Here is a 24812-nt window from a genome sequence, read left to right on the forward strand (position 1 = left end):
TGAACTCGAACCCAATGAATTGGCTTACAATGGTTCGGGGGAAATACTTAGATTTCAGTCCGGAAAATGTAAGGTTGGCATTCAACTTGCCAATGATGCAAGGAGATGCACACCCCTACACTAGAAGGGTCAACTTTGATTAAAGGTTGGACCAAGTCCTCATAGACATTTGTGAAGAGGGCGCTCAATGGAAGAGAGATTCCAGAGGGAAGCTGGTTCAACTAAGAAGACATGACCTCAAGCCTGTGGCTAGGGGATGGTTGGAGTTCATCCAATGCTCAATCATTCCCACTAGCAACCGGTCTGAAGTTACTATAGACCGGGCTATCATGATCCATAGCATCATGATTGGAGAGGAAGTAGAAGTTTATGAGGTTATATCCCTAGAACTCTACAAGGTGGCGGACAAGTCCTCTACTTTGTCAAGGTTAGCCTTCCCTCATCTCATTTGTCACCTTTGCAATTCATCTGGAATTGACATAGAGGAAGACATCCTTATTGATGAGGACAAGCCCATCACTAAGAAAAGGATGGAGCAAACAAGAGATACCACTCATGGACAAGAGAATGAGGAAATTCCTCATCATGAAATTCCTGAGATACCTCAAGGGATGCATTTTCCTCCACAAAATTATTGGGAGCAAATTAACACCTCCCTAGGAGAAGTAAGTTCTAATATGGGACAACTAAGGGTGGAGCACTAAGAGCATTCCATCCTCCTTCATGAAATTAGAGAAGATCAAAGAGTCATGAGAGAGGAGCAACAAAGGCAAGGAAGAGACATTGAGGAGTTCAAGCACTCCATAAGATCTTCAAGAGGAAGAACTAGCCGCTATCACTAAGGTGGACCCGTTCTTTAATTTCCTTACTCTTTATTTTCAGTTTTTCGAAAATTATGCTTTATGTTTATCTATGTTTGTGTCTTTATTACATGATCATTAGTGTCTTAGAGTCTATGTCTTAAAGTTATGAATGTCCTATGAATCCATCACCTTTCTTAAATGAAAAATGTTTTTAATTGCAAAAAGAAAAAGAAGTACATGAATTTTGAATTTTAAAATAGTTTAATTATTTTAATGTGGTGGCAATACTTTTTGTTCTTCTGAATGAATGCTTAAACAGTGCATATTTTTGAATTTGTTATTGATGAATGTTAAAATTGTTGGCTCTTGAAAGAATGATGGAAAAGGAGAAATGTTATTGATGATCTGAAAAATCATAAAAATGATTCTTGAAGCAAGAAAAAGCAGTGAATAGAAAAAAATGGCATAAAAAAAGAGAGAAAAGAAAAAAAAAGACAAGAAAAGCATGCAAAAAAAAGCCACTAGCCTTTTAAACCAAGAGGCAAGGGTAAAATAAAAAGGATCCAAGGCTTTGAGCATCAGTGGATAGGAGGGCCCACAGGAATAAAATCCTGGCCTAAGCAGCTAAACCAAGGTGTCCGTAACCATGTGCTTGTGGCGTGAAGGTGTCAAGTAAAAACTTGAGACTGAGCGGTTAAAGTCATGGTCTAAAGCAAAAAGAGTGTGCTTAAGAGCTCTGGACACCTCTACTTGGGGACTCTAGCAAAGCTGAGTCACAATCTGAAAAGGTTCACCCAGTTATGTGTCTGTGGCATTTATGTATCCGGTGGTAATACTAGAAAACAAAATGTTTAGGGTCACGGCCAAGACTTATAAAGTAGCTGTGTTCAAGAATCAACATACTGAACTAGGAGAATCAATAACACTATCAGAATTCTGAGTTCCTATAGATGCCAATCATTCTGAACTTCAAAGGATAAAGTGAGATGCCTAAACTATTTAGAAGCAAAAAGCAAATAGCCCCGCTCATCTAATTAAGACTAATCTTCATAGATGTTTTTGGAATTCATTGTATATTCTATTCCTTTTATCCTATTTGATTTTCAGTTGCTTGGGGACAAGCAACAATTTAAGTTTGGTGTTGTGATGAGCGGATAATTTATACGCTTTTTGGCATTGTTTTTAGTTTGTTTTTAGTATATTTTAGTTTGTTTTCATTAGTTTTTAAATAAAAATCACATTTCTGGTCATTACTATGAGTTTGTATATTTTTCTGTGATTTTAGGTATTTTCTGGCTGAAATTGAGGGACCTGAGCAAAAATCTGATTCAGAGGCTGAAAAAGGACTGCAGATGCTGTTGGATTCTGACCTCCCTGCTCTCAAAGTGGATTTTCTGGAGCTACAGAAGCCGAATTGGCGCGCTCTCAATTGCGTTGGAAAGCAGACATCTTGGGCTTTCTAGCAATATATAATAGTTTATACGTTGTCCAAGATTTGATGGCCCAAACCGGCGTTCCAAGTCAGCATAGAAATTCTGGCGTCAAAACGCCAGAACTGGCATAAAAGCTGGAGTTAAACTCCCAAACTAGCACAAAAGCTGGCGTTTAACTCCAAGAAAAGTCTCTACACATGAAAGCTTCAGTGCTCAGCCCAAGCACACACCAAGTGGGCCCGGAAGTGGATTCTGCATCATTTTCTCATTTCTATAAACCCTAGGTTACTAGTTTTCTACAAATAGGACCTTTTGCTATTGTATTTTACACACTTGATCATACTTTTCATCTTGGAACTTGTATGTTCACGCTTTGGGAGGCTGGCCATTCAGCCATGCCTAGACCTTTTGTTCTTATGTATTTTCAACGGTAGAGTTTCTACACATCATAGATTGAGGTGTGGAGCTCTGCTGTTCCTCGTGAATTAATGCAAAGTACTATTATTTTTCTATTCAACTCAAGCCTATTTCTGTTCTAAGATATCCATTCGTTCTTCAACATGATGAATGTGATGATCCGTGACACTCATAACCATTCTCCTCTATGAACGCGTGCCTGACAACCACTTCCGTTCTACATGCAAACAAGCTTGAATGTGTATCTCTTGGGTTTCTAATCTAAGATTAGAACCTTCGTGGTATAGGCTAGAATCAATTGGTGGCCATTCCTGAGATCCAGAAAGTCTAAACCTTTTCTATGGTATTCCGAGTAGGATCAGGGAAGGGATGACTGTGACGAGCTTCAAACTCGCGAGTGTTAGGCGTAGTGACAGACGCAAAAGGATCAGTGGATCCTATTCCAACATGATCAAGAACCAACAGCTGATTAGCCGTACGGTGACAGCGCATTTGGAACATTTTCACTGAGAGGACGGGAGGTAGCCATTGACAACGATGAAACCCAACATACAACTTGCCATGGAAAGGAGTATGAATGATTGGAAGAAGGCAATAGGAAAGCAGAGGTTAAGAAGGAACAAAGCATCTTCATACGCTTATCTGAAATTCTCACCAATGAATTACATAAGTATCTCTATCCTATTTTATGTTTTATTCATCTCTTAATTATCAATTCTCCATAATCATTTGAATCCGCCTGACTGAGATTTACAAGATGACCATAGCTTGATTCAAGCCGACAATCTCTGTGGGATCGACCCTTACTCACGTAAGGTTTATTACTTGGACGACCCAGTGCACTTGCTGGTTAGTTGTGCGGAGTTGTGACAAGGAGTTGAGATTACAATTGTGCGTACCAAGCTTTTGGCGCCATTGATGATCACAATTTCGTGCACCACCAAGTACCCTGGCTGGCGTTTAAACGCTAGTTTTTCTTCCTCACTGGGCATTTTGAACGCCCAGGTTTTTCTCTGTAATTCATCTGCTGTATGTTCTGAATCTTCAATTCTCTGTATTATTGACTTGAAAAGACATAATTTTGAAATTTTTTTTGAATTTTTAATGATGAAAAACAACAAAATAAAACTAATCATGGAAAAATAAGATCAGATAAATAATGCATGCAAGACACCAAACTTGGAAATTTTCATATTAGAGACACTAACAAATTAAGAATGCACATGAGATACAATAAAAGACACAAAACAAGAGAAATTAAAGATTAGACCCAAGAAAATCATCAAGAACAACTTGAAGATCGATGAAGAACATAATGCATATATTCGAAAAATGTAAGAAAAATAAAAATATGCAAGACACCAAACTTAAAAATAGACACTAGACTCAAACACAATTTTTGGTTTTTATGATTTTATAAATTTTTTTGTATTTTTTTCGAAAATTATTTGCAAAAATAAAATAAGGAATTCAAAATTCTTAATGAGAATTCTAGGAATCATGCAATATTAGTCTAAAACTCCGGTCTAGGAATTAGACATGGCTTATTAGCCAGCCAAGCTTTCAATGAAAGCTTCAGTCCAAAACACTAGACATGGCCAATGGCCAGCCAAGCTTTAGTAGATCATTACATTCAACAGCAAGATTGATAGAAATCAACAAGCTCTTGTGATGATAAGTTGAAACCTCGGTCCAAAAGATTAGACATGGCTTCACAGCCAGCCTGACATCAACAGATCATCATGAAACTCTAGAATTCATTCTTAAAAATTCTGAAAAACAAATAAAAATTTTTTTTTTGAAATTTTTTTCGAAAATAAAAATTAAAAAGCTTTAACATAAAATAAAATTACCTAATCTAAGCAACAAGATGAATCGTCAGTTGTCCAAACTCGAACAATTCCCGGAAACGGCACCAAAAACTTGGTGCGCGGGGATTGTTTGTTCCTCGGCAACGGCACCAAAAATTTGGTACACGAAATCGTGATCGCACACTTTTCACACAACTCCGTGCAACTAACTAGCAAGTGCACTGGGTCGTCCAAGTAATACCTTACATGAGTAAGGGTCGATCCCACGGAGATTGTCGGCTTGAAGCATGCTATGGTCATCCTTGTAAATCTCAGTCAGGCAGATTCAAATGGTTATTGGATTTTGATGATTAAAATATAATTGAAATAGAAAATAAGATAGAGATACTTATGTAATTCATTGGTGGGATTTTAGATAAGCGTATGAAGATGCTTTGTTCCTTCTGAACCTCTGCTTTCTTACTGCCTTTATCCAATCATGCGTACTCCTTTCCATGGTAAGTTGTATGTTGGGGGATCACCATTTCAATGGCTACCGTCCGTCCTCTCAGTGAAAATGGTCCAAATGCGCTGTCACCACACGGCTAATCATCTATCGGTTTTCACTCATGTTGGAATAGGATCCATTGATCCTTTTGCGTCTGTCACTACGCCCAACACTCGCGAGTTTGAAGCTCGTCACAGTCATCGCATCCCAGATCCTACTCAGAACACCTAATACAAGGTTTAGACTTTTCGGATCTCAAGAATGCTGCCAATTGATTCTAGCTTATACGACGAAGACTGTGATCTTGAGGCTAAGAGATATGCATTCAAGTTCGTTTTCATGTAGAACGGAAGTGGGTGTCAAGTACGCGTTCATAGGTGAGAATGGTAATGAGTGTCACATAATCATCACATTCATCATGTTCTTGTGTGCGAATGAATATTTAGAACAAGAATAAGCTTGAATTGGAGAGAAAAATAGTAGTAATTGCATTAATTCATGAAGAACAGCAGAGCTCCACACCTTAATCTATGGGGTGTAGAAACTCCACCGTTGAAAATACATAAGTGAAAATAGGGTAAACATGGCCGAGTGGCCAACCTCCCATGGAGGTCTCAGAACATAAAAGTTACATAATGTGTTCCGGAGATTCCGAGATGAAAATACAATAGTAAAAGGTCCTATTTATAATGAACTAGTAGCATAGGGTATACATAAATAAGTAAATGATGCAGAAATCCACTTCCGGGCCCACTTGGTGTGTGCTTGGGCTGAGCATTGAAGCTTTCACATGTAGAGGCTTTTCTTGGAGTTAAACTCCAGCTTTTGTGTCAGTTTGGGCGTTTAACTTCAGCTTTTATGCCAGTTCTGGCGTTTAACGCCAGAATAGGGTAGAAAATTGGCGTTTATACGCCATTTTGCATTATCAAAACTCAGACAAAGTATGGACTATTATATATTGCTGGAAAGCCCAGGATGTCTACTTTCCAACGCAATTTAGAGCGCGCCAATTGGGCTTCAATAGCTCCAGAAAATCCATTTCGAGTGCAGGGAGGTCAGAATCCAACAGCATTGGCAGTCCTTTTTCAGCCTCTGAATCAGATTTTTGCTCAGGTCCCTCAATTTCAGCCAGAAAATACCTGAAATCATAGAAAAACACACAAACTCATAGTAAAGTCCAGAAATGTGATTTTTATTTAAAAACTAATAAAAATATAATAAAAATTAACTAAATCATACTAAGACTACCTAAAAACAGTGGTAAAAAGCGTATAAATTATCCGCTCATCATGGAGCGATTCCTATCCCATTTCCACATCTTTCAAGGAAATCCAGAAAGCAGATGGAATTTGATCCAAAAATGATAGAAATTTTTAAAAAAGTTGAGGTAACTGTTCCCCTTTTTGATGTTATTCAGCAAGTACCTAAATATGCAAAGTTTCTGAAGGATTTATGCATACACAAAGATAAAATTAATGAATTAGAAACTATTCCTTTAGGTAGTTCTATATCTGCTTTAATGGGAGGTATACCTAAAAAATGTAGTGATCCAGGTCCATGCATGGTAAACTGTACAGTTGGAGGTGTAATATTTTCTGATTGCATGTGTGACTTAGGAGCATGTGTTAGTATAATGCCATTGTCTATATATGATACTCTAAGGCTCCTTCCCTTAAAAAGGTCGACAGCTCATTTTGTGTTAGCAGATAAAAGCATTATTACAGTAGTTGGAATTGCTGAAGATGTATTAGTGAGCATTAAGGGGCTCACATTTCCCATTGACTTCTATATCCTGGAAATGCCCCCTAATGACTCAGGAAGACCATCATCAATACTGCTTGGAAGACCATTCCTGAAAACTTCAAAGTTCAAGCTGGATGCATTCTCAGGAACTTACTCCTTTGAGATAGATGGTAGAACAGTAAGTTTCAGTTTAAATGAAGCTATAAAGCACCCTCCGGAAGATCATTCTATCTTTTAGTGCGACATCATTGATAAAACTATAGCTGAAGTTCACCAAGAAGAATTAGAAGAGAAGCACATGGAGCAAGGTCCAAGTGTGGGGACACCCTCTGAACATAATGAAGACACCTTACCATTACCACTAGCCCCAGATGATCCAGAACCTAGCCATGAGAAGAAATTGGAATTGAATCCCCTTCCTCCACACCTCAAATATGCTTACCTTGAGGATAATCAGAAATTCCCAGTCATCATTGCAAGGGAACTCACTTCTTAACAAGAGGAGCAACTGCTTAGTGTGCTGAGAAAACATAAGAGAGCAATTGGGTGGAGCTTGGCGGATATAGTAGGCATCAACCCTCAAGTTTGTGAGCACATAATATATTTAGAAGAGGAATCAAAACCTGTCCATCAACCCCAAAGAAGATTGAATCCCACCATCTTAGAAGTTGTTAAGAAAGAAGTAACCAGGATACTTGAAGCAGGTATCATTTACCCCATCTCAGACAGTGAATGGGTCAGTCCAGTACAAGTGATGCCCAAGAAGTCTGGAGTCACAACAATAAAGAATGAGCATGGAGAGCTCCTGATAACTAAAGTGCAGAATTCATGGAGGGTTTGCATTGACTATAGGCGTCTTAACCAAGCTACTCGCAAGGATCATTATCCCTTGCCATTTATTGATCAGATGCTCAATCGCCTGTCAGGTAAATCCCATTATTACTTTTTAGATGGTTATACAGGTTACTTTCAAATTCATATAGCTCCTGAAGATCAGAAAAAGACTACTTTTACATGTCCCTTTGGAACGTATGCATATAAAAGGATGCCTTTTGGCCTATGTAATGTACCTGCTACTTTCCAAAGATGCATGATGAGTATATTTTCAGATCTTATTGAGAACTATATGGAAGTATTTATGAATGATTTTAGCGTATATGGTGATTCATTTGACCTTTGCTTGGATAGTTTAGCTAGAGTATTAGACAGATGCGTTAGTTCAAACCTTGTATTGAATTTTGAAAAATGTCATTTTATGGTAAAACAAGGGATTGTTCTAGGACATGTTGTCTCCAAAACTGGTATTTCAGTAGATCTAGCAAAGGTGGATGTCATTTCTAGTTTACCTTACCCCTCCTCCGTAAGGGAAGTCCGTTCGTTCCTAGGCCATGCAGGTTTTTATAGGAGATTCATTAAGGACTTCAGTAAGGTTGCATTACCTTTACCCAGACTGCTACAGAAAGATATTGAGTTCGAGTTCAGTGAAGATTGCATGAAAGCGTTTGATAAGTTAAAAATCGCCCTGACTCAAGCTTCAATTGTGAGAGGACCAGACTGGAGCCAACAATTTGAAATCATGTGTGATGCCTCCAACCATGCAGTAGGAGTGGTGCTGGCTCAGCGCGAAGGTAAGGATCCTTTCGTAATTGCTTATGCATCTAAAACCTTAGATGCTGCTCAGTCTAATTACACTAATACTGAAAAAGAGCTTCTTACTATTGTTTTTGCTCTGGATAAATTTCGACCCTATTTACTTGGTACTAAGGTAGTAGTGTACTCAGACCATGCAGCTCTAAAATATTTATTAGCTAAAAAGGAGTCCAAACAAAGGTTAATACGTTGGATACTGCTGCTACAATAATTTGATTTAGAAATTAAGGATAGGAGTGGTAACCAGAATTTAGAGGCAGACCCCTTGAGTCGCCTTGAGCACATTAAGGATGACTCCACTCCTATAAATGATGCTTTTCCATTTGATAGCTTGCATGCAGTATCTGAAGTAGTTCCTTGGTATGCACCTGTAGCTAATTATCTAGTTAGCCATACTTTCCCTCCCAATTTTACTAAACATCAAAGGGACAAGCTGAAAAGTGAGTCTAAATATTATATATGGGATGACCCATATCTATGGAGGTGTGGTGCTGACCAGGTAATTAGAAAGTGTGTGCCCCAATCAGAATTCCAGTCCATTTTAGAGGCCTGCAACTCTTCTGAGAGTGGAGGACATTTTGCCCCTCAAAGAACAGCTAGAAAAATCTTAGACTACGGATTCTGGTGGCCTACTCTTTTTAAAGATGCTGCTGAATTTTGTAAATCTTGTTCCCCATGCCAAAGATTTGGTAATATATCCAAGAGGGATGAGATGCCTCAACAGATTATGCTTTTCTGTGAAATTTTTTATGTTTGGGGCATTGACTTCATGGGTCCATTTCCAAACTCTAATGGTTACCTTTATATACTGTTAGCTGTAGATTATGTTTCTTAATGGGTGAAAGCAATTCCTACCCGTACTGATGACGCTAACACTTTTGTTTTCTTTGTTAGAAACCATATTATCTGTCGCTTTGGATCACCACGAGCAATCGTGAGCGATCAAGGTACTCACTTTTGTAACAAGAGACTAACAGGATTACTGAAGAAGCATGGGATAGTTCACAAGGTAGAAACAGCTTATCATCCCAGACCAATGGACAAGAAGAAGTGTCTAACAGAGAAATCAAATGCATTTTGGAGAAGATAGTAAAGCCTCATAGGAAAGACTGGAGTGCCAGGCTACAAGTTGCACTCTGGGCATATAGAACAACGTACAAGACACCTATTAGGATGAGCCCCTTCCGCTTGGTATACGGAAAGGCTTGCCACCATTCAGTAGAGGTGGAACACAAGGCTTTCTGGGATGTAAGGGAATGCAATATGAATTTTGAAGAATCTCGTGCTGAAAGAAAGTTGCAACTAGCAGAATTAGAGAATCTTCACCTAGAAGCATATTACAATTCCAGGAGATACAAAGAGAAAATGAAGGCTGTCCATGACAAGCACATAAAAAGGAGAGAGTTCATACAAGGGGAGTTAGTTCTTCTTTATAACTCTAGATTGAGGCTTATGCCAGGAAAACTAAGATCAAGATGGGAAGGTCCCTATAGAGTAGAAAAGGCAGAGCCATACGGAGTTTTTCACCTGTGTCATCCTTCTACCTCCAAATTCATTAAGTTCAATGGACATCGCCTGAAGCTTTATCATGGAGAGAAGATGAAGGATCACAAAGAGCTAGAGGTTTTCCTCTTGAAAGACCCACCAACAGAAGCAGAATGAGCCAGAAGACCGTCCAACTTAACGACGTAAAAGCAAAGTGCTAGGTGGGAGACAACCCACCATGGTATGATTGTTCCATTTCAGTCTTATTTTTATTTTACTTTATTCTATTTTTGTTTTTGTTAATGACTCTTCTCATAACCTCTGCATATAGCTGCATATAGCCTGCATTTGCATTTGCATTATGCATATATATAAAAAAATGCACGCGACGCGTCTGCGTCATTAGCGCATTCAAAACAAGGAAGAAAAGAAGCAGAGAGTCACGCGAGAGCGTGGCTGGAGGCGTGCCTTAGGCACAAGCATGCCCACACGAACGCATTCATGACGCGTCCGCGTCATTTAAAAAATTCACCTCCCACGCGTGCGCGTCGCCCATACGCACGCGTGACCCTGCGAACTCGACGTAAATGGGTATACGGCAGAGAGTTATGGTGGAGTGGGGCTAGAATGGTACTGGAAGCACAAGCCCTACCATGCGAACGCGTACACTATGCGGCCACGTCATTTTTCAAAATATGTCAATTCACCCGTGCGCGTCACCCACGCCCACGCGTCACCCAGATTTTTGGCAAAATGCGTATAAAACAGAGAGTTGTGCGTACGCGAGGCTGCACTCGCGCCAATAGCACAAATCAGGCCACGCGTGCGTGTGACCCACGCATCCGCGTCATCTGAACTTATCACACACCACGCGATCGCATGCCCCACGCGTCCGCGTCACATGCGATGCACAGCTTATCCAGCTCAGCGCCAAATATCTTATCTTTTCTTTCCCAAATCTAAATCTTTTCTTTTCTCTTGTTATTTCTTTCTTCTCTCTTCTTCCTTCTTTATTCTTTCTCACTTTTTACTTTCTCCTCCCTTATTTTTCACATCCATTATCAAGGTTCTTTTCTTTCTTTCCTTACTTTTTACTTTTCCTTTATTATTTTTATTAATGTTTTCTTCTTCTTTTTCTTTTCACTTTCATTATCTATATTTTCTTTTCTTTCTTTTTTTTTATTCCTTTAATTGGTGTTAGAAATTTAATTGGGTGATTATTTTCTTTTACATTTTCCTTGTGGTTATTGTGGACTTGTTTGACAATTTATATTACTTCTTAAAGGGTTGCTTGCATGTTCAATTTAATACTTTCAATAACATCTTCACCATGAATGCTATGTGTTTGTGAAAAAGCCCGTATGGCATTGAGCATTATTTTTATATTACTCTATTCTACTACTCTAATGCCTGTTTTTCACAAAACCCCTTTTTACATTTTATTGATTAAATGTAATTTTCAATACAAACAGATTGGTAGTTTGAAAGAGTTGATAATCAAACTTGGACATTTAATACTTGATCTATGCTACTCATGCCTTTACCGGTATGCCAATAAACATCTTGCATTTAATAGCCATCACATGCACTTGCTATATTTCCATTGATGAACTTCTCACATGTAGTCATGACCATGTGTTAATGACATCCTTCTTTACCGTGCATTGATTATCACCTATACCATCCTCTTCCTTGCTCAAACCCTTAGCTTTACTTAATACTTTCTTTTTCCCTTTTCAGGATGGCCACCAAGAAAGGTAAAGAGAAAGCTACTCTCAAACCACCAGCAAGGAGAGGAACTAAAAGAACACTAGTGGCAGAGCCATCTTCAACAGCGGTAAAGCCCTCAACAAAACGAATCAAGAGAATCATCAAGGTCGATGAAAAAGAGAAAGCTTTCCCAGCAAAGGACACTGCGCGGTTCACTAACCGCTACTGTTAGCAGATGTTCTTCATCATGGCTGAGAGAAACTATAACAATGAGTATATACTCATCCTCCCGACCAACATTGTTGAATTTTTTGAGATGCGAATTGAACGAAGACATTGGGGATTCCTACGGGGACAGCCACGGCAAGTTAACCTTTCATGGGTAGTTGAATTCTACTCCAATTTTCACATGCCAACCATGCAGTCTGTCTATGTCCGTCAGAAGCAAGTTCCCATAACAGAAGAGGCCATTCAGCGAGCTTTAGGTCTTCCCCCTGCTCCAGAAGGATTGGACGCATTCCAAGAAGCCTTATTCAAACGCCAGACATACCAATTTGACTGGGACGCCATTCTCAGAGTTTTAGCACTCACCTTGGAGGCTCGAGTATGGGCACAGATAATGTCCCATTACATCTTTTCGAGCACTCATGAGTCCTCCTTCACTGCAGACATGGCTGTTCCACCTTAGTGATGGCGGCTAGTTCTTCCTCTTGAAGATCCAATGGAACGCTTGAGCTCGTCTATGTCTCTTCCTTGCCTTTGTTGCTCCTCCCTCATGACTTCTTGATCTTCTCTAATCTCATGGAGAATGATGGAGTGCTCTTGGTGCTCCACCCTTAGTTGTCCCATGTTGGAACTTAATTCTCCTAGGTAGGTGTTAATTTGCTCCCAATAGTTTTGTGGAGGAAAGTACATCCCTTGAGGCATCTCAGGGATTTCATGATGAGTAATTTCCTCATGCTCTTGTTGAGGTCCATGAGTGGGCTCTCTTGTTTGCTCCATCCTCTTTTTAGTGATGGGCTTGTCCTCTTCAATAAGGGTGTCTCCCTCTTTGACAATCCCAGCCGAATTGCAGAGGTGACAAATGAGGTGAGGAAAGGCTAACCTTGCCAAAGTGGAGGACTTGCCATCCACCTTGTAGAGTTCTTGAGGTATAATCTCATGAACTTCCACTTCTTCCCCAATCATGATACTATGGATGATGAGGGCCCGATCCACAGTTCCTTCGGATCGGTTGCTAGTAGGAATGATAGAGCGTTGGATGAACTCCAACCATCCTCTAGCCACAGGCTTAAGGTCCGGTCTTCTCAATTGAACCGGGTTGCCTCTTGAGTCTCTTTTCCATTGAGCTCCTTCCACACATATGTCCATGAGGACTTGGTCCAACCTTTGATCAAAGTTGACCCTTCTAGTGTAGGGGCGTGCGTTTTCTTGCATTATTGGCAAGTTGAACGCCAACCTTACATTTTCCGGACTGAAATCTAGGTATTTTCCCCGAACCTTTGTAAGCCAATTCTTTGGATTCGGGTTCATACTTTGATCAAGGTTCTTAGTGATCCATGCGTTTGCATAGAACTCTTGAACCATTAAGATCCTGACTTGTTGAATAGGATTGGAGAGAACTTCCCATCCTCTTTTTCTAATCTCATGTCGAATCTCCGGATACTCACTCCTTTTGAGCTAGAAAGGGACCTCAGGAATCACCTTCTTCTTGGCCACAACTTCATAGAAGTAGTCTTGATAGACTTTTGAGATGAATCTCTCCATCTCCTATGACTCAGAGGTGGAAGCTTTTGCCTTCCCTTTCCTCTTTCTAGAGGTTTCTCCAGCCTTAGGTGCCATAAATGGTTATGAAAAAATAAAAAGCAATGCTTTTACCACACCAAACTTAAAAGGTTTGCTCATCCTCGAGCAAAGAAGAAAGAATGAAGGAGAAGAAGAAGAAAATGGAGGAGATGAAGGGAGAGGGTGAATTCGGCCAAGGGGGTATAAGGTGTTTGTGATGTGTGATATTGAAGGAGAAATGAGGGGTATATATAAGAGTGGGGGGAGGGTTAGGTTCGTGTATTTGGGGTTGGGTTTGGGGGGGAAAGAGTTTTGAATTTGAAGGTAGGTGGTGTTTTGGGGAAAAGTGAATGGGGTGATTGGTGAAGGGTATTTGGGGAAGAGTGTTATGAAAAGGTGTGAAGAAGAGAGAAGAATAGGTGGGGTAAGTGGGGATCCTGTGGGGTCCACAGATCCTGAGGGGTCAAGGACTTAGCATCCCTGCTCTATTGAGGCGTGCAAAAATGCCCTTAGAGTGTGCTTCTGGCGTTAAACGCCAGATTGCTACTTGTTTCTGGCGTTTAACGCCAGCTTTTCTCCCTTTCTTGGTGTTTAACGCCAACTTGGTGCCCTGTTCTGGCGTTAAACGCCAGTCTGGTGCCTATTTCTGGCGTTTAATGCCCAGAATGGTGCCAGACTGGGCGTTTAACGCCCATTTTGCTACTCTTACTGGCGTTTAAACGCCAGTAAGCTCTTCCTCTAGGGTGAGCTGTTTTTAATGCTGTTTTTCATTCTATTTTTAATTTTTCAGTTGTTTTTGTGACTTCACATGATCATCAACCTAAAGAAAACATAAAATAACAATGGAAAATAAATAGATATAATTAAATAACATTGGGTTACCTCCCAATAAGCTCTTCTTTAATGTCAATAGCTTGACAGTGAGCTCTCATGGATCCTCACAGATAATCAGAGCAGGGTTGGGGCCTCTCAACACCAAACTTAGAGTTTGGTTGTGGCCTTGATAAACCACTATTTTATATTTTATCTTATGCTCAATTGAGTGGATTTTATCAAGTCCTTGCCCACTTATTCATAGAAATCGCATGTTTTACGTTTTCCTTCCTGAATTTGTGCTATGATTAAAAACATGCTTCTTTGGACTTATATTTGCTAATATTAATCCTCTCTTATTACCATTCGATGCCTTGATATGTGTGTTAAGTGATTTCAGGGATTACAGGGCAGGAATGGCTTAGAGGATGCAAAGGAAGCATGCAAAAGTGGAAGGAATACAAGAAACTGAAGGAACTGCTAAAGCTGTCCAGCCTGACCTCTTGGTACTAAATCAACCATAACTTGAGCTACAGAGGTCCAAATGACGCGGTTCCAGTTGCTTTGGAAAGCTAACATCTGGGGCTTCGCAAAGATATATATTTTAACATAGCATCCCCGAAGCTAGGCTACGGTAACGCGTGGATCACGTGGACACGTGACCTGGCAGAAATGCAATCCACATAAACGCGTGAACGACACTTCCGCGTCACTTTCCCGCGACCTGTACGTACCAGAATACACTGGGGGTGATTTCTGGGCTATTTTTGACCCAGTTTTTGGCCTAGAACACACAGATTAGAGGCTATAAAGTGGGGAAATGCATCCATTCATCATACAACATACATTCATACATAGTTTTAGGCTTTAGATGTAGTTTTCTAGAGAGAGATGTTCTCTCCTCTCTTAGGTTTTAGTATTAGGATTCCTCTTAAAGGAATTAGGATTCTTATTATTTCAACTTATTATTTCAACTTCTTCTCAGGTTCAATGTTCCTTTTACTTATTTTCTCAATTTAGTTTATGAATTCTTTATGTTTAGATTGATTTTCTATTTAATATAATTTGAGGTATTTCAGATTTATGATTCACATTTAGCTTTTTATATTCTTGGCTTTAATTGATTAATGAAAACTCTTGAGTTATCAAACTCAGCGTGGTTGATAATTGTTATTTTTGCTAATTGAATTGAATTCCACTAACTCTAGTCTTTCCTTAGGAGTTGACTAGGACTTGAGGATCAGACTAATTAGTCCACTTGACTTTCCTTTGTTTTAGTAAGGGTTAACTAAGTGAGATTAAAACTCAATTCTCATCACCATCGATAATGATAACTAGGATAGGACTTCCGAATTTTCATACCTTGCCAAGAGTTTTATTAATTATTAATTTATTTTCCCTGCCATTTAAATTACTTGTTCTTTATTTTAAAAACCCAAATATTCTACCTTTTCCATAACTAATAATAAGTCATACCTCCCTGCAATTTCTTGAGAAGACGACCTGAGGTTTAAATACTCGGTTAACAATTTTATTGGGTTTGCTTAACTGACAACCAAAACTTTTGTAAGAAAGGAATTCTTGTTGGTCTAGAAGCTATACTTACAACGCGAATTTATTGTGAAAATTCTAGATCACGCGAGAGTTTCATTCTTCAGGCCTCCCAACACCAAACTTAGAGTTTGAATGTGGGGGTTTTGTTTGACTCTGTATTGAGAGAAGCTTTTCATGCTTCCTCTCCATGGTTATAGAAGGAGAACCTTGAGTCTTGAATACAAGGTAGTCCTCATTCAACTTAAGGACCAACTCTCCTCTGTTAACATCAATCACAGCTTTTGCTGTGGCTAGGAAGGGTCTGCCAAGGATGATGGATTCATCCTCATCCTTCCCAGTGTCTAGGATTATGAAATCAGCAGGGATGTAAAGGCCTTCAACCTTTACTAGCACGTCCTCTACTAGTCCATAAACCCGTTTTATTAATTTGTCTGCCATCTCTAGTGAGATTCTTGCAGCTTGTACCTCAAATATTCCCAGTTTCTCTATTACAGAGAGTGGCATGAGGTTTATCCCTGACCTCAGGTCACATAGAGCCTTCTCAAAGGTCATGGTGCCTATGGTACAAGGTATGAAGAATTTTCTGGGATCCAGTTTCTTCTGAGGTAATGTCTGCTCCATTAATGCATTCAGTTCATTGGTGAACAAAGGGGGTTCATCCTCCCAAGTCTCAGTACCAAATAACTTGGCATTCAGCTTCATGATTACTCCTAGATATTTAGCAACTTGCTCTTCAATGATGTCTTAATCCTCTTCAGAGGAAGAATATTCATCAGAGCTCATGAATGGCAGAAGGAAGTTCAATGGAATCTCTATGGTCTCTGTATGAGCCTCAGATTCTTTTGGTTCTTCAAAGGGAACCTCCTTTTTGTCCAGAGGACGTCCCATGAGGCTTTTCTCACCGGGACTCACGTCCTCCTCACTCTCTCTAGGTTCGGCCATGTTGGTCATGGTTATGGCCATGCACTCTCTCTTGGGATTCTCTTTTGTATTGCTTAGGAGAGTACTGGGAGGAGTTTTAGTAATTTTCTTACTCAGCTTATCCACCTGTGCCTCCAAATTTCTAATGTAGGACCTTGTTTCATTCATGAAACTTAGTGTGGTCTTGGATAGATCAGAGACTATGGTTGCCAGGAGAGAATGGCTCTATTCAGAATTCTCTGTCTGTTGCTGAGAAGATGATGGAAAAGGTTTGTTTTTGCTAAACCTATTTCTTCCACCATTATTATTATTAAAGCCTTGATTAGGCTTCTGTTGATCCTTCCATGAGAGGTTAGGATGATTCTCCATGAAGGATTATAGGTGTTTCCATAGGGTACTCCAATGTAATTCACCTCTGCCATTGCAGGGTTCTCAGGATCATAAGCTTCTTCTTCAGAAGATGCTTCTTTAGTACTGTTGGATGCAGCTTGCAATCTATTCAGACTCTGAGAAATCATATTGACTTGCTGAGTCAATATTTTGTTCTGAGCCAATATGGCATTCAGAGTATCAATTTCAAGAACTTCCTTCTTCTGAGGCATCCCATTGTTCACAGGATTCCTCTCAGAGGTGTACATGAACTGGTTATTTGCAACCATTTCAATGAGTTCCTGAGATTCTACAGGGGTTTTCAGATGAAGAGATTCTCTTGTAGAATGGTCCAATGACATTTTTGACAACTCAGACAGACCATCATAGAATATACATATGATGCTCCATTCTGGAAGCATGTCAGTAGGACACCTTTTGATCAATTGCTTATATCTTTTCCAAGCTTTATAGAGGGACTCACCTTCCTTCTGTCTGAAGGTTTAGATTTCCACTCTAAGCTTGCTGATCTTTTGAGGTAGAAAGAATTTGGCCAGGAAAGCACTGACCAGCTTTTCCCAAGAGTTCAGGCTTTCCTTAGGTTGTGAATCCAACTATGTTCTAGCTCTGTCTCTTACAGCAAAAGGAAAAAGCATAAGCCTATAGATCTCAGGATCAACTCCATTGATCTTGACAGTGTCACAGAATTATAAGAATTCAGCTAAGAATTGATGAGGATCTTCCAATGGAAGTCCATGAAACTTGCAATTCTGTTGCATTAGAGAAACTAATTGAGGCTTAACCTCAAAGTTGTTTGCTCCAATGGCAGGAATTGAGATGCTTCTTCCATAGAAGTTAGAAGAGGGTGCAATAAAGTCACCAAGCATCTTCCTTACATCTCCACCATTGTTATTGGGTTCAGCCATGTCTCCTTCTTTTTCAAAAATTTCTGTCAGGTCCTCTCCAGAGGGTTGTGCTTTAGCTTCTCTTAGTTTCCTCTTAAGAGTCCTTTCAGGTTCAAGATCAGCTTCAATAAGAATATCTTTATCCCTGTTCCTACTCATATGAAAAAGAAGAGAGCAGAAAAGAAAAGGAATCCTCTATGTCACAGTATAGAGATTCCTTTATGTGAGTAGAAGAAGAAGAAGAAGAGGGGGTTCGAATTGTGAGTAGAAGAGGAATGTTAGTAGATAAATAAAATAAATAGAAAGATGAGAGAGGGAGATTGGATTCGAATTTAAATTAAAATAAAAAAAAATATTTTTGTTTTTATTTTAATTCTTGGTTAGTATTCGAAAATTAAAAAGAGAAACAAAATAAAATTTGAAAAAAAAGATAAGAAATAGTAATTAATTTATTTAGTTTTCAAATTTTAGAGAAAAGATATGATTGAAATAGAAAACTTCTAAAATCAAACAAAAAGTTAAGTAGTTAATTGAAAAAGATTTGAAAATCAAATTTGAAAAGATAAGAGGTTAGAAAAGATTTTGAAAATTGATTTTTGAAAAAGATATGATTGAAAATTATTTTGAAAAAGATTTGAAAAAGAAATTTAAAAAGATTTGATTTTTAAAATTAAAGTTAATTACTTGACTAACAAACTTACTAGGCAAGTAACAAACTTAAAATTTTTGAATCAATCACATTAATTGTTAGCATTAATTTCGAAAATATGAAATAAAAATAAGAAAAAGATTTTGAAAATTAATTTTTAAAATTTTTGAAAAAAAATGAAAAAGATTTGATTTTTGAAAAGGTTTTGAAAAGATAGGATTTTTAAATTGAAAACATGACTCATAAGAAACAACTAGATTTTAAAATTTTTTTTGACTAAGTCAATCCAAATTTTCAAAATTTATGAGAAGAATAAGGGAAAGATATTTTTGATTTTTGAATTTTTAATAAGGAGAGAGAAAAACACAAAAATGAAACAAAACATAAAAATTTAGGATCAAAATAAAAAATGCATGCAAGAACACTTTGAATGTCAAGATGAACACTAAGAACACTTTGAATGTCAAGATGAACACCAACAACTTATTTTTGAAAATTTTTAAGAAAAGAAAAATATGCAAGACACCAAACTTAGAAATTTTCAAACTTTAGACACTAACAAATTGAAAATGCATATGAAAAACAAGAAAAGACACAAAACATGAAAATGCAAAGATCAAACAAAGAAGATCATTAAGAACAACTTGAAGATCATGAAGAACACCATGCATGAGTTTTCGAAAATTTTAGTGAAATTTAAAAATATGCAATTGACTCCAAACTTAAAATTTGACACAAGACTCAAACAAGAAACATCAAATTATTTTTGGATTTATGATTTTATTAATTTTTTTGGATTTTTCAAAAATAAATTTTGAAAAAGAAAATAAGGAAATTCAAAATTTTTAATGAGAATTCCAGGAATTGTGCAATGTTAGTCTAAAACTCTGGTCCAGGAATTAGACATGGTTTACTAGCCAGCCAAGCTTTCAGTGAAAGCTTCGGTCCAAAACACTAGACATGACCAATGGCCAGCCAAGCTTTAGCATATCATTACATTCAACAACAAGATTGATAGAAATCAACAAGCTCTTGTGATGATAAGTTGAAACCTCGGTCCAAAAGATTAGACATGGCTTCACAGCCAGCCAGACTTCAACAAATCATCATGAAACTCTAGAATCCATTCTTAAAAATTATGAAGTCATAGAATAATTTATTTTTATTTTTTTATATGAAAATAAAAAGAATAAAAATAAAAAGCTTAAAATTAAAATAAAATTACCTAATCTGAGCAACAAGATGAACCGTCAGTTAACCAAACTCGAACAATCCCCGGCAACGGCGCCAAAAACATGGTGCACAAAATTGTGATCTCAACGGTGCCAAAAACTTGGTACGCACGTTCATAATCTCAATTCCTTTTCACAACTCCGCACAACTAACCAGCAAGTGCACTAGGTTGTCCAAGTAATAAACCTTACATGAGTAAGGGTCGATCCCACAGAGATTGTCGGCTAGAAGCAAGCTATGGTCATCTTGTAAATCTCAGTCAGGCAGATTTAAATGGTTATGAGGTTTTGATAATTAAAAGATAAATAAGAATATAAAATAAGATAGAGATACTTATGTAATTCATTGATGAGAATTTCAGATAAGCGTATGGAGATGCTTTGCTCCTTCTGAATCTCTGCTTTTCCTACTGCCTTCATTCAATCATTCATACTCCTTTGCATGGCAGGCTGTATGTTGGGGGATCACCATTGTCAATGGCTACCATCCGTCCTCTCAGTGAAAATGGTCCAAATGTGCTATCACTGCATGGCTAATCATCTGTCGGTTCTCACTCATATTGGAATAGGATCCATTGATCCTTTTGCGTCTGTCACTACGCCCAACACTCGTGAGTTTGAAGCTCGTCATAGTGATCCCATCCCAGATCTTACTCGGAATACCACAGACAAGGTTTAGACTTTTCAGATCTCAAGAATGCTGCCAACTGATTCTAGCTTATACCACGAAGACTCCGATCTTTCGGAATAGAGGCTAAGAGATACACACTCAAGCTATTGCAAATAGAACGGAAGTGGTTGTCAGGCACGCATTCATAGGTGAGAATGATGATGAGTGTCACGGATCATCACATTCATCCGATTGAAGTGCGAGTGAATATCTTGGAATTAGAATAAGCTTGAATTGAATAGAAAAACAATTGTACTTTGCATTAATTCATGAAGAACAGCAGAGCTCCACACCTTAATCTATGGGGTGTAGAAACTCCACCGTTGAAAATACATAAGTAATAATGATCCAGGCATGGCTGAATGGCCAGCCTCCAAACGTGTACAATAGTCAAAATAGGAACATAAGATGTAAAATAAATCTCTAAAGGTAGTTTTTATACTAAACTAGTAACTAGGGTTTACAGAAAATGAGTAACTAAGTGCAAATAGTGCAGAAATCCACTTCCAGGGCCCACTTGGTGTGTGCTTGGGCTGAGCATTGAAGCTTTCACGTGTAGAGACTCTTCATGGAGTTAAAGCCCAGCTTTGGTGCCAGTTTGGGCGTTTAACTCCAGCTTGTAACTCAGTTATGGCGTTTAACGCCATAATAGGGCAGAAAGTTGGCGTTTAAATGCCAGTTTGCGTTGTCAAAACTCGGGCAAAGTATGGACTATTATATATTGTTTGAAAGCCCAGGATGTCTATTTTTCAACGCAATTGAGAGGGCGCCAATTGGGTTTCTGTAGCTCCAGAAAATCCATTTCGAGTGCAGGGAGATCAGAATCCAACAACATCTGCAGTCCTTTTTCAGCCTCTGAATCAGATTTTTGCACAGGTCCCTCAATTTCAGCCAGAGAATACCTGAAATCACAGAAAAACACACAAACTCATAGTAAAGTCCAGAAATGTGAATTTTTCATAAAAACTAATAAAAACTTAGTAAAAACTAACTAAATCATACTAAAAACTACCTAAAAATAATGCCAAAAAGCGTATAAATTATCCACTCATCACAACACCAAGTTTGGCTTCAGCAAGCCAGCATGCTTTCCTTAGAGAATGAGTGTGTGACGCCAAACTTGAGGTATCTCAAGTTGGCTTCAACCTGTCCGAAAGCAATGGGGAGTTGTTGCACTTCCTAGCGCCAAACTTGGAGAATCCCAAGTTTGGTGCCGTTGAGGCCGAGTGTGCTGGGGAAGAAGTGTAACAACCCCGATTTTTGAGTACGCGAGATCTTTTCTGAAAGTACGAATTTCTCCGGAAGATCAGTAAAGAGAAAACCTTTGATATATCATCAAGAATCTCAATCTTAATTGTCATTCTGTCATCTTTAAGTTAGAACCTTTCCCGAGGCAAGCTCGATGATGCAGTCGCGAAGAACCTAGTTTTTGAACCGTATCGGTTAGGAGTTTTAATTCGGTTTTTCGTAAATAGTCTCAGTTTGACAAACCGGACTCGATTTATGAGAGAAGAGAGATAATAGGATGATATTATCATTATATTAGTATTAGAAGCTTCTTGAATAATATTATAAGGTTACCTGGTCAGTTAAAAATAGAAAACCGGTTTAACCGGGTTCACAATTTACTGGTGCAGCTTAGCACCAGCACTCTCTGATGACTTTAGCAATGCTAAGGCCTCATTATACATGTTTCATTCTCATAATAAATATGTTACTAGTGTCATTTATGCTAGTAGCTCAGAAAATAATTTTTAGAGATGTTTTCACAAGTGTTCTGATACACCTAGTTTTAGTAGTTATACATCTGAAATATTTTAATATTATTTTAATCCACCTCCAAGCCAACCAATCACAACTCACCCTACACCCCCAAAACCCCCAAGGCTGGCTCATTTTCACTTTGTGGCCGAAAATAGGTAGAGAGAAAAAGAGAGAAAAGTTCTTAGTTCCAAATCTTCAAAGCTTGATTTCTGCTGAACTAAAACTCAAATCAAAATTCCAATCCAACCAAAATTATCCTCTCTTCTTTCTCTACATGATCATATGACTTATCAAGGCTGGAATCAAGGGGAGTTGGCTGCACCATCTCTCTTTTGATTCGGTTTCAAGGAAACATACTTAAATATGTGTTTTCTTGATGTGATTTAGGAGGAAAAAGTGCTTAAGGACCACCTAAAAATCTAACTGAATTAGGGGCAGCAAAATCAGGTAGGGTGTCACGAAATTAATCTTGATTATTTGTGTTTGAGTTGTGTGAATGTTGTATAAATTGGCTGTGCTAAAAATTGGTTGCATATATGATTGATTCTTGGTGAAAATTTGGTGAAATTTTGATGAAATTTGATGAAATTCAAGCTTTAAAGTTCATGTTCTTGGGCAGCTGGAAAAAAGAAAATCTAAGCTTAAATTGAGGTTCAATTTGTGTTGAAATCATGTAGAAAAGATGGGGTTTTAGTGGCTGCTAATTTATTATGAATTATAGTAAAAATCGGTTGCTGAAAATACTGAAAAACGGGTAAAAACAGAGAAAGAATCTGAAGAATTTATGAAGAACATGAAGAACACTTTGAGTGTGTTGAAGAACAATGAAGAACACCTTTTTGATTCATAAAAGGGCAAGGAAGTAATTATTTTGGTGTTTGAGGGGTTATTTGGTAATTACTGAAAGTTAGGGTGGTAAAAGTAGAAATATTAAAAGTTACGGGTGGTAAAAAGTGAATTTTAAAGGTTAAAGGTTAAAGTAAAGTTCATTTTTGAAAATATATTAATAAAATAATAAATAATAATAAAATATTAAATAATAATATTTAATTAAAAATAATATTTTAATAAAAATAATAAAATAATACGAAAAAGGCAGTTTTCTGTAAAAGCTTTAGAAAGACAACTTTAAGTGCAGAATCTCATAATTACCTTCATAAAACACATAGGGAGTGGTAAGAACATATTAGTGAGGCAAAGATAAATAAAAGATAAAAATTTAAGAAAAGATAAAAATCGAAGAAAAAGTCTGTAAGATTTTAATGATAGAAAAATAGACAGAGACTTGCAAACAAACTAGGGCAACATAGTTAGTCTTTGAGTTGCGACTAGGGTTAGGTATTATATGAAAAGTTAAATTGTTTTAGTATAGACTTAATGAACCTATACTTGGGACATGCTAACTATTCATACCGAAATTTACATAAGCTTTAAATACACAGATTAAACAGATAAATCAGAGCAGGGTAAAGAGACTAAGAGCAGAAGGCTTATTGAAAGGTTAATTGTTGCTTGAGGCAACCCAAGAGATATTGTTTGCTTATTCGTTGCTGAATGCAACCTAAGAGATAATATTTATTATCTGTTGCTTTAAGCAACCCAAGAGTTTCTGTAGGGAAACTTGGATACCTACAGCAATTTTCCGTTCCCAAGAGTATATTTCATGCGAGTAGAAAGCAGAGGCTGTCTCAATAGAGCTGCTAATAATTATATGCGCATTTATTTGAACGGAAGATCGTATTCGGGAAATCGTGAACTCGTGACCGGATAAATATCGGGAATGCAGGTGCTAACCGACACATGAGCTCATGGCCTGTACTAGGGCTAGACATGCATCATTCTTGTCTGCGCATCATTCTCTGTTGCTTTCCTTCTTGTGAGTGAACTATTTCTTTATGATTGTCTGCTTGAGTGTTATGTCTGTGCTTTATTTCCTTGTGTTCTTCTGTTTGTGTTTTGTTTTCTATTTTCCTATCTATTTTAACTACTGTTTACTACTTTACTGTATTCTAATATCTATCTACTAATCGGAATCAAATAAATGAACGTAACTAATAACCCCGACCCTACTAAGAACTCCCCAGTTCTTACCCCTTCTCTCCCTTCCTCCCCCCTCAGATGGAGACGGGCGTGATCTTCTATGAGTTCGAGGACCCTTACGTCTACGAGGATCCGGTACATCACAGTTACTTCATTATGGGTTTGGAGCCTCGTATTAGACGATATGCGTTACCTAATCGTGCTTTTCAACATCCTCTGTCTAGCCCGCATTTTGACCCCGATGCTCCTTACGACTTTTCCTTATCTTGGTTACATCCTGACGCACCTGGACATCCTTTTCCTGATAATCCCGGGCACCCTATACCAGCTCAACCTTTGAATGAGGCGGTACCTGAGCCTATCATTCCTGATGAGCCTGAGTTAGCTGATGACTACGTACCTGTGATACCACCAGAGTGGGATTTTCCCCCTGAGCCGATCCCCAACTTTCCACAGCCTGATGAGCCGGCACTACCAGACGGTGGGGTAGCTCCTATATACGCGAACGGACCTGTGCTCGCGAATGGTTTTGTACATAGTGACAGCAGTGTTTCTGGTGGATCTGAGGACA

At 38.3% G+C, this 24812-nt stretch overlaps 1 non-coding gene across 1 annotated transcript; it reads left to right on the forward strand.

Moving 5' to 3' along the window:
- The first annotated feature begins 17397 nt into the window (after positions 1–17397).
- Positions 17398–17505, forward strand: LOC148568047 (small nucleolar RNA R71). The gene has a single exon (XR_015882715.1). It is a non-coding gene; the product is annotated as a small nucleolar RNA R71 (small nucleolar RNA).
- Positions 17506–24812: the final 7307 nt, after the last annotated feature.

Source organism: Arachis ipaensis, chromosome B4, assembly GCF_059453495.1.
Source record: "Arachis ipaensis isolate K30076 ecotype BB chromosome B4, ASM5945349v1, whole genome shotgun sequence".
NCBI classification, from domain to species: Eukaryota; Viridiplantae; Streptophyta; class Magnoliopsida; order Fabales; family Fabaceae; genus Arachis; species Arachis ipaensis.